Genomic DNA, 9,013 nt, shown 5'->3' with positions numbered 1-9,013 from the left:
TAGTGAACACTGAAGAATCCCAGACTGGGCTTTCATCTCTACAGCTACCAAACTATGTAAAATCCAGCAAGTCATTTCACGTCACTGAGACTCAGTTTTCTTGTCTCTACGAACCTGAATAAAATCCAAACAGTTTGCCTATTCTAAACGACCACCATCTAATTTACCACCTGGTGGTCTACTCTAACTTTCGAATCCTTTCCTATCTCCCTCTTCCTGCGACCCCAGTCATACTGGCCTTCTTTTTGTTCTGCAAATCTACCAAATTTGCCTGTAGTCAGGGCCTCAGTGCTTGCTCTTCCTACCACACAGAATTCTTCTCCCCCAGAGCATTATATGGCTGGCTTCTTCCCATCATTCAAATATCCTTTCTCAGAGGTGCTATCTCATCATCCAATCAAAGATTGCCCTTTGCCCTTCATTTTTTTTCTCTTTCAGCTTCTCATTTTATTAATGTCATAGTATTTATCACTTTCCAAAATTATATTTTTTATGTCATTGTTTACATGTTCAATGTTTACCAACAACCCTTCCTCACCATCATAGAATCAGAGTTTCCATGAGCAAAAGAGCCTTGTGGGTCGTCAGCAAAGCCTGAGTCCTGTCCTTTCGCTCTCCTCCACGAACAGTATGAGCTTCACCACTCGCTCCACCTTCTCCACTAACTACCGGTCCCTGGGCTCTGTCCAGGCACCCAGCTATGGTGCCCGGCCTGTCAGCAGTGCGGCCAGCGTCTATGCAGATGCCAGGGGTTTTAGTTCCCGGATATCCGTGTCCCGTTCTACCAGCTTCACGGGCAGCATGGGGTCTGGGGGCCTGGCCGCGGGGATGGCCGGGGGTCTGGCAGGAATGTGAGGCATCCAGAATGAGAAGGAGACCATGAAAAGCCTGAACGACCTCCTGGCCCCCTACCTGGACAGAGTGAGGAGCCTGGAGACCAAGAACTGGAAGCTAGAGAGCAAAATCTGGGAGCACCTGAAGAAGAGACCCTAGGTCAGAGACTAGAGCCATTACTTCAAGACAACTGAGGACCTGAGGGCTCAGATCTTCACAAATACTGTGGACAATGCCCACATCGTTCTGCAGATAGACAATGCCCATCTTGCTGCTGATGACTTTAGAGTCAAGTATGAGACAGAACTGGCCGTGCACCAGTCTGTGGAGAAAGACATCCATGGGCTCCACAAGGTCATCGATGACACCAATGTCACTCAGCTGCAGGTGGAGACATAGATCGAGGCTCTCAAGTAGGAGCTCTTTCACAAAGAAGAACCGCAAAGAGGAAGTAAAAGGCCTACAAGCTCAGATTGCCAGCTCTGGGTTGACAGTGGAGGTAGATGCCCTCAAATCTCAGGACCTCGCCAAGACCATGGCAGACATCTGGGCCCAATATGATGAGCTGGCTTGGAAGAACTGAGAGGAGCTGGACAAGTAGTGGTCTCAGCAGATTGAGGAGAGCACCACAGTGGTCCCCATGCAGCCCGCCAAGGTTGGAGCTGCTGAGATGATGCTCACTGAGCTGAGATGCACAGTCCAGTCTTTGGAGATTGACCTGGAATCGATGAGAAATCTGAAGGCTAGCTTGGGGAACAGCCTGAGGGAGGTGGAGGCCTGCTACACCGTGCAGATGGAGCAGCTCAACGGAATCATGCCACACCCGGAGTCAGAGCTGGCACAGACCTGGGCAGAGGAACAGTGCCAGGCCCAGGAGTACGAGGCCCTGCTGAACATCAAGGTCAAGTTGGAGGCTGAGATCACCACCTACTGCTGCCTGCTGAAAGATGGCGAGGACGTCAATCTTGGTGATGACCTGGACAGCAGCAACTCCATGCAAACCATCCAAAAGACCATCACCTGCCAGATAGTGGATGGCAAAGTGGTGTCTGAGACCAAAGATACCAAAGTTCTGAGGCATTACGTTAGCAGAAGTAGGGTACCCTTTGGGGAGCAGCAGGCCAATAAAAAGTCTAGAGGCAAAAAAAAAAAAAGTCTTGTGTATATTTTTCACAAGTCTATTCCCAGTATTCAGGGTAGTGCCTAGTGAAGAGCAGATCCTTAATAAATATGGAAGAATGGAAGACAATGGATTCAGCGATTTGCCTGCCATCCCAGCTCCAGCAGTCTGGGGGCCAGTGCACCTTCAGCTAGGATAATTCAGCTCCAGGAATTACCAAGACCTGGGATAGCTGTTTTTAGTGACTTTCCCTGGCTGTCCTCATCCCCTGCCTATTCTGGATATAACCTTCATCTCCTGAAGGCACTGCTGTTAGTCAGAGTCAATTACATATAAAGGAAGATTATGGGGTAAGGGTAGCATGAGATGGAATGAATTAAAACATTTCAAACAGTGCCTAGCTCTTCTCCCACTTTCTCCCTACTTAGCAATGGTGAAATTTGATGTATACATTAAATAAAATATGGAGTAGTTGAGTATGTTTTAATATTATTAATAAAATAAGATTGAAAAATTTAACTATGAAACCTTTCAAAATAATGGATTTCTAATAATTGATTCTCAAATGTCATCTGTTTCTCACTACACAGTAGGAAGGACAGGAATTAATGAAGAATAAGTGAAGTTGAGAATGAGCACAGAACTTAAGGGTGTGACCAAGATGTGAGGTAGGATCCATGAAACCATAAAATCTGTAAGCCAAAAATAAAATTTGAAGACACCCTAACCATTTGAATAAACTTCCTCCTCAGCCAGTGCACTCTTAAAATTTAAGCTGAAAGACTGGTTCAGGCCACGACAGGAAGTGGGGTTTGGCATGCCTCATTATACCTCCCTGGCATTAACACCAACACAGACCTCAAGTCTGATAAAAAGCATTTACAATCTGTGCTCTCCAAAGTTTGCTGCCTGAAGCCTTCACCTGCAAAATAAGAACTTTGGTCTCCACAATCCCTTATCTTAACCCAGACATTTTCTTTCTGTTGACCTTAGGTCTTTAGATAAATTGAACCAATTGTCAACCAGTTAGTTTTTAAATTTGCCTATAACCAGAAGCACCCCCAACATCCCACATTGAGCTGTCCCACTTTCTGGACCAAACCAATGTATTTCTTAAATGTATTTGATTAAAGGCTCATGTCGCCCTAAAATGTAGAAAACCAAGATGTACCCCAACCAGCTTCGGCACATGTTCTCAGGATCTTCTGAGGGGTGTGTCATGGGCCATGGTCACTCATATTTGGCTCAGAATAGATTTCTTCAAATATTTTACAAAATTTGACTCTTTTCATCAACAAATCCAAGGCAAGAATGTGGCAGATCATGGTAGTGAAAAGTGTGACAGAGAAAGGTTGGGAATATGGAAGCAGCAGCAGTTCGGTTTTATATGGCTCATATACAGTCATTAGTTTAAAAACAAAAATGCAATATTTCCAGTCAAGGCACACACTCTTCATTTTATCAAAATGCCCTCCACCTTTTCACTGATTTTCATAACTTGCTATGCCCCGAAGTTCTTTCTAGATTACAACTGCATGGCCCAGGAAAGGCACAATGGCAAAGAAACAGGAAGTGATTCTTACAGTCGGGAACCCCTGGAAGCTGAGGATGCCAAAGCCATAAGTAAGGGATGATCAAAATTGGCCAAATAAAACAACCACTATTTGCATTAATACGATTTCTAGAGCACTGATGTATTTTTAAGTAGTTGGCTCTGAATATCTAGATTTACCTCTCTTCTGTCCAAACATAATGTCTAAAGTTGCCTCCTTCCTCTTAAAAAGGTGTTAATATCAGGTGAGTTCTAACAGATTTAATCCAAAGTCACGGGAGACATTTTGCAGGGCATAGGAAAGAAGGCACTTAATCTCTGACTGTGCCTAGTTTAGCCCATGGACAACTTCTTCAGAAAAGAGAACATTCACTTGACAGTTTTATCAGTCAGAGAACATCTAAGAAACAAAGCTCACCACACCGGGGAATTCAATAGGAGTAATTTAATATGGGTAATCGGTTACTAGATTACAAGAGCTGAAGATCAATTGAGAAAAAATGAGGTAGCACTGACATTAGCAACTGCAGGAAGCTGTGACCTTGAGGACTATGATAGAGGCAGGAGGCAGAGAAATTCTAGGCAGACAGGGACAGGTCCCTGACAAAGCCCCACCTTCCAGCTGAAAAGCCTAAAACCTGCGGTTCAAAGTGAGAACTTCTATCCTTGTTTCCCTGCTCTGTCTTGATTGGTTCTTTCAACACTTATGAATAGTAAAAACTATGCACTTTTAAAATGTGCTCAATGTGTATTTACATAACAGCCTGTAAGAGTTCCACTGTCAAGTAAATAGTACTGTAGTTGCCTTTAAAAGTCTTTAATTACCTACAGTATTTGCAAAGTATGTTGTAATGGATTTACAAGAATAATGTCTTTTTACCAATTGAAAGTCGCTTTTTCCAAAACTACCCATGGCCCTCCCTGCCCCCATCCTTTGCCTATAAAGACCCCAGACTCAGTTGGTAGAGGGAGAGAAGCAGCTTGACTGGAGTTTGGTGACTTGACTTCAGAGGGACAGCTGGACTTCAGAGGAAAGATGGCTTAACTTTGGAGAGATGGCTTGACTACAGGAAACAGCTGGCCAGAGACAGCCAGACTGCAAGGGAAGATTACCTGCCCATCCCATCCCCTCTGTAGCTCCCCACTCCACCAAGAGCCTTTTTCCATCACTTAATAAAATTCTCCACCTTCACCATCCTTCAAGTGTCTGTGCAACCTCATTCTTCTCGGATGCTGGACAAGAGCTTGAGGCCCACCAAGTGCAGGTACCCAAAAAAGGCTGTCACACTGATCCTTTACCCTTGCCAGCAGAGGGGAGCTGCCCCACACTATGAGGCAAGGGGCCCACTGAGCTGATAATAATACACTGCTGTCCCTGGATGGTGGAGCTAAGAGAGCACTGTAACATGCCTCTGGGGCTTCAGAGGTTGCAGGCATCCCCACCTGGGTAACACCATGGGGCCCACATGGAGCCTGCTCCTGCCAGCACCCGAAGTGGCCAGCCAGATCTCACACTTGCTCACTCACATGCTGTATCCCACAAGGGGTTGAGCATCCCGGGCTGAGTAAACAGGACACCTCAGTCTCAAGTCCATTGAAAGGATTGAGAAAAATCCTGCATCAACTGGAGGGAGGAAACTGTGACTAGAGCCCAGGTGCCTGGACCACAGATAGCTTCTGGAACCATGGAGAACTGTGGGGTGGGCTAGAAGGTGAGACAGAGGTGTGGGGTGCCATAGCCACTGGTGAATGTATCCTGAGCAGAGAGAAAAGGGAAGAAATCAGACTTATACCTTCTTCCTGCCTTCCAGCCTCCAGCCAGTACTCCCCATGCCCTAAAAGAGCCAGAAACTACTTGGTAAGAGAGACTAGGGCCGTAGTTTGTGGGGGTTGGATCCCTGTGATACAGTGGAAGAATAGGAACAGCCTGGGAGAGGGTTGAAACATTGGCTGCAGTTCGCCAAAGCATATTCTGCCCACAATCAACAGCCCCGTCACCCCACCTTGCAGGTGCTCTCTTCTTTGTTTACTTGTTTTCATGTATAAAATGCTCTTCATGGGTGCGACATCAGCGTGATATTGCCATCTCACTTTAAAAGTTTCCTTTTCACAGAAGTGAAACCATTCAAGACCATTCTACCTAGACATGTGGTTTATTTCAATGCCAATTTAAAATTATTTTCATAAATATATATATGTATTTGAAATCAGGGAAGAAAAGGAACAAATTTGAGAAGAGAGTGGAGTGCTAACACAAACCAGAAATCCATTACAACATACTTTGCAAATACTGCAAGTAATTAAAGACTTTTAAGGGCAACTACAGTATTATTTACTTGACAGTGGAACTCTTACAGGCTATTATGTAAATACACGTTGATCACATTTTAAAAGTGCATGCTATTTACTATTCATAAGTGTTGTTAATATGCATTTCATTTAACCCTAAGCAGCCATTTCAGTCTCTTGTGTGAATTTACATTTATGAATGTTTTTATAAAATGCATATTATTTACCCAATAGGCAGCTCTGCCATAAGAAATGCTAGAGCTGATTGCCAATTTAACTTCGCATGAGTTTCCATGCAATTGTTCCTTAGGTCTGCCTGCATGCTTGGGCATCCATAAATAGTCCTTCCCTTCAGAATCTTGCAAGTCAAGACCCATGAGCTGTTCAAATGAAGGGATTTTCTAGTCTGTTTTGGTGGTTCTGGGGATTTTAGTGTCACATAAAAAGAGGCCAGGATATGTCTCATCTTAGAAAATAAAATAAAGATTTCAGCACTGAAGATGGCAGTATATAAAGTATATGCATGTAATCACCTTGTTTACTCTGTGAACTGAAGCCCACATCTACAAAATAAAGATGAGCAAGCTCTAGACTAAGATACCTAAAATGCAAATTTTCTTCCTCCCTCCTTCTTCTTCCCCTCCTGCCTCCCTTTCTTCTTTCCCTCCTCCTTTCCTCTCTCTCTCTCTTCCTCCCTCCTTCTCGTCCCTTCCTTCCATCCTTGCCTCCTTCATCCCTCCCTCATCCCTCCCTCCCTCCCTCCTTCCCTTCCTTCCTGCCTGCCTGCCTGCCTTTCTTCCTTCTTCCACGTCAGGATAGAATCTTTCCTGCCCCAGTCATTTAAATTGAAACACCAATGACCCCAGCACCAAGACACATAGACTATATGCAGAATTTACGAGGAGAATAAGGATTCCCTGCCAATGCACATACCATATGCAGAATTTACAAATGGAATTTGTGCTGTGACTTTTGTATCCCTCTGCCAGATCAAAGACATAAACAGGAATCAGAAAAAAAAATATTAAAGAGCACAGACTAGTGATAATGTTTCTTTGGAGAGAGTCTCTCTAGGCTGAAAGTCGCCACCCCTTCTTTTGTAGGAGTGGATTGGAGTGCCACTTTCTAACCTAAAGCATAAAGGGAAACACTGAAAGTTTTGAAATATGTTCATATGGGAGAAAAAGACTTGGTGCTGGCCTTAAGACTAATAAAGCAAACATCGATTGAGGAATTGAGGACTGAGGTCTAATTCTCATCCAGGAAATCTAAGGGAGGGAGAAAGGCTACTAAGCTGCTTTGGTGGTAGATCCAGAAGACTTTTGCTCTGCTGGGATGTCCTGCAGTCCTAAAAAGAGTAGGTGTCAGGTTGTTTTGGGTCCTACTTGAGAGTCTGGAAGTATAAATCTGGATGCCTAGGAGCCAAAAGAGGACACAAAAGCAGCCACCAGACTACAACTGTATCTGGCCAAGGTTAAGGACAAGAGAGATCTCTAGTAGAGAGAGACATTGAGGAGGCCATGGCTGCATCTCATGCAAGAGTCAACCTTAATCATTCCAGGTCTAGGGAGCTAGAAGTCACCCTTCTGAGTAAAAACTGATCCTCTCACCTCTCTTCTCTTTCCTCATTATTCTATTTATTTATTTATCTTTTTTGACACTAGCAGAAAGTCAATAGTAGCTAGCGATATGGAGAGGATATGAGAGCAAAAAATGTTAAATAGAAGTTTAAGTTATTTGTGATAGATTGTAAAATTGGCCACATATCTGTACCCTGTTTAAATATATGTCTTGAAACTCGGTATTACAAATCCTCTGATCGAGAAGTGCAGTTTGTTTCTCCACACCTTGAATCTAGGTTGGCTGATTGACTTGGTCAGCTCTAGAAGATGTTTAAAGCATTTGCTCATTTGGGGCTTGCCCTTTCTTGCTGTGAACCCCTGTGATCCCCACCCTGTGAATAAGCCTGCACCAGCCTGTTAGATGATGAGAAATATGTATCACAGTGTCCCAGCGAATTGCCAGTCAGTAACCGGATATGTAAATGAGCTCAGCTGAGACCAGTAAAGGAACCGTCCTGCTGAGCCCAGCCCAAATTGCTGATCCAAAGAACTGTGAACAAATAATGATAATTGTTTTAAATCACTAGGTTTTGGGCAAGTTTGTTATGTGGCAGGATGTAATAGAGACAGCCTCTCTCACTCAGGCAGATTTTCAGTATAAAGCAGGACTGAACTGCAGAGAGGGGAGAATTTCAAAATGTCTGTGAATCTAAATATTTGAATTTCTGAAATGAGACTGTGTTTACAACTTAATGTGACTGTAGGAGCATCTAATACTGGAGAATCATTGGTCTCCATGAGTTTTCATTTATGGACAGGACAGGATCACTCCCAGTGAATAACATTTAAAGAGGTGATAAAACATAAACTCGAAATTGCATTTTGATCAAAATCCATGTGTAAATCCTGTTTAGTACATTGATGACAATTTCATAAACATGTTTTACATGTCCAATGTAACATATCCAGCATGGCCTCAGAACAAAAGCATTCACTCTAGAAAAAGAGTTGATGGCAGGACCATAACATGTAATTTCCATTTACTGAAGGTGCTTACCAAATAAATGCCCTGGACAACTACCCTTGCAAACATGCTATAACCTAGTCTCTGATATAGCAGGAGTGCAGCACTGCTGCAGTGCAGTGATGCAGTCATGGCTCAAACTAGCCTCCTACCTCAGCCTTACAAGTAGCTGGGACCACAGGTATGCACTACCATGCCCAGCTAATTTTTTTGTAGAGTGGAGTTTCCCTATGTTACCCAGGCTGGTCTCAAACTCCTGGGCTCAGGTGATCTTTCTGCCTCAGCCTTCCAAAGTGCTAGGATTACAGGTGTGAGCCACCACTACTGGCTAATTTTTTACTAGTGGAAAGATAATGGAGAGACCTTATTGTATCAAATGCTTTTAGCAGGAAATACCTGATTTACCCAGGCTGCTTGCTGTACATAAACCTGGAATTTATAGATTTTCGAGAGAATGATTTATTAGATAATTAGTGGAGTAAGAAATTATCATGCTTTATGCCTGAAATGGCTCCCACTATGTAACAAACATGCTCCATGCATTGTGAAAACTCACAAGCTAGGGCTGACCAGATTGCTCATTATGTGAGAGAAGAAGGGCTTTGGGGAGCTGAGGTAATGGTGTTAGACTT

The 9,013-nt window shown here is 43.7% G+C and overlaps 1 pseudogene; it reads left to right on the top strand.

Annotated features, from left to right (window-relative positions):
- The first annotated feature begins 600 nt into the window (after positions 1-600).
- Positions 601-9,013, top strand: part of LOC129043487 (keratin, type I cytoskeletal 18-like) — a 78,555-nt pseudogene continuing 70,142 nt past the window's right edge.

This window comes from Pongo pygmaeus, chromosome 13 (genome assembly GCF_028885625.2).
Source record: "Pongo pygmaeus isolate AG05252 chromosome 13, NHGRI_mPonPyg2-v2.0_pri, whole genome shotgun sequence".
NCBI lineage: Eukaryota > Metazoa > Chordata > Mammalia > Primates > Hominidae > Pongo > Pongo pygmaeus.
Note: the sequence above shows the minus strand (reverse complement) of the source record. Positions and strands in the feature narration are given on the sequence as shown.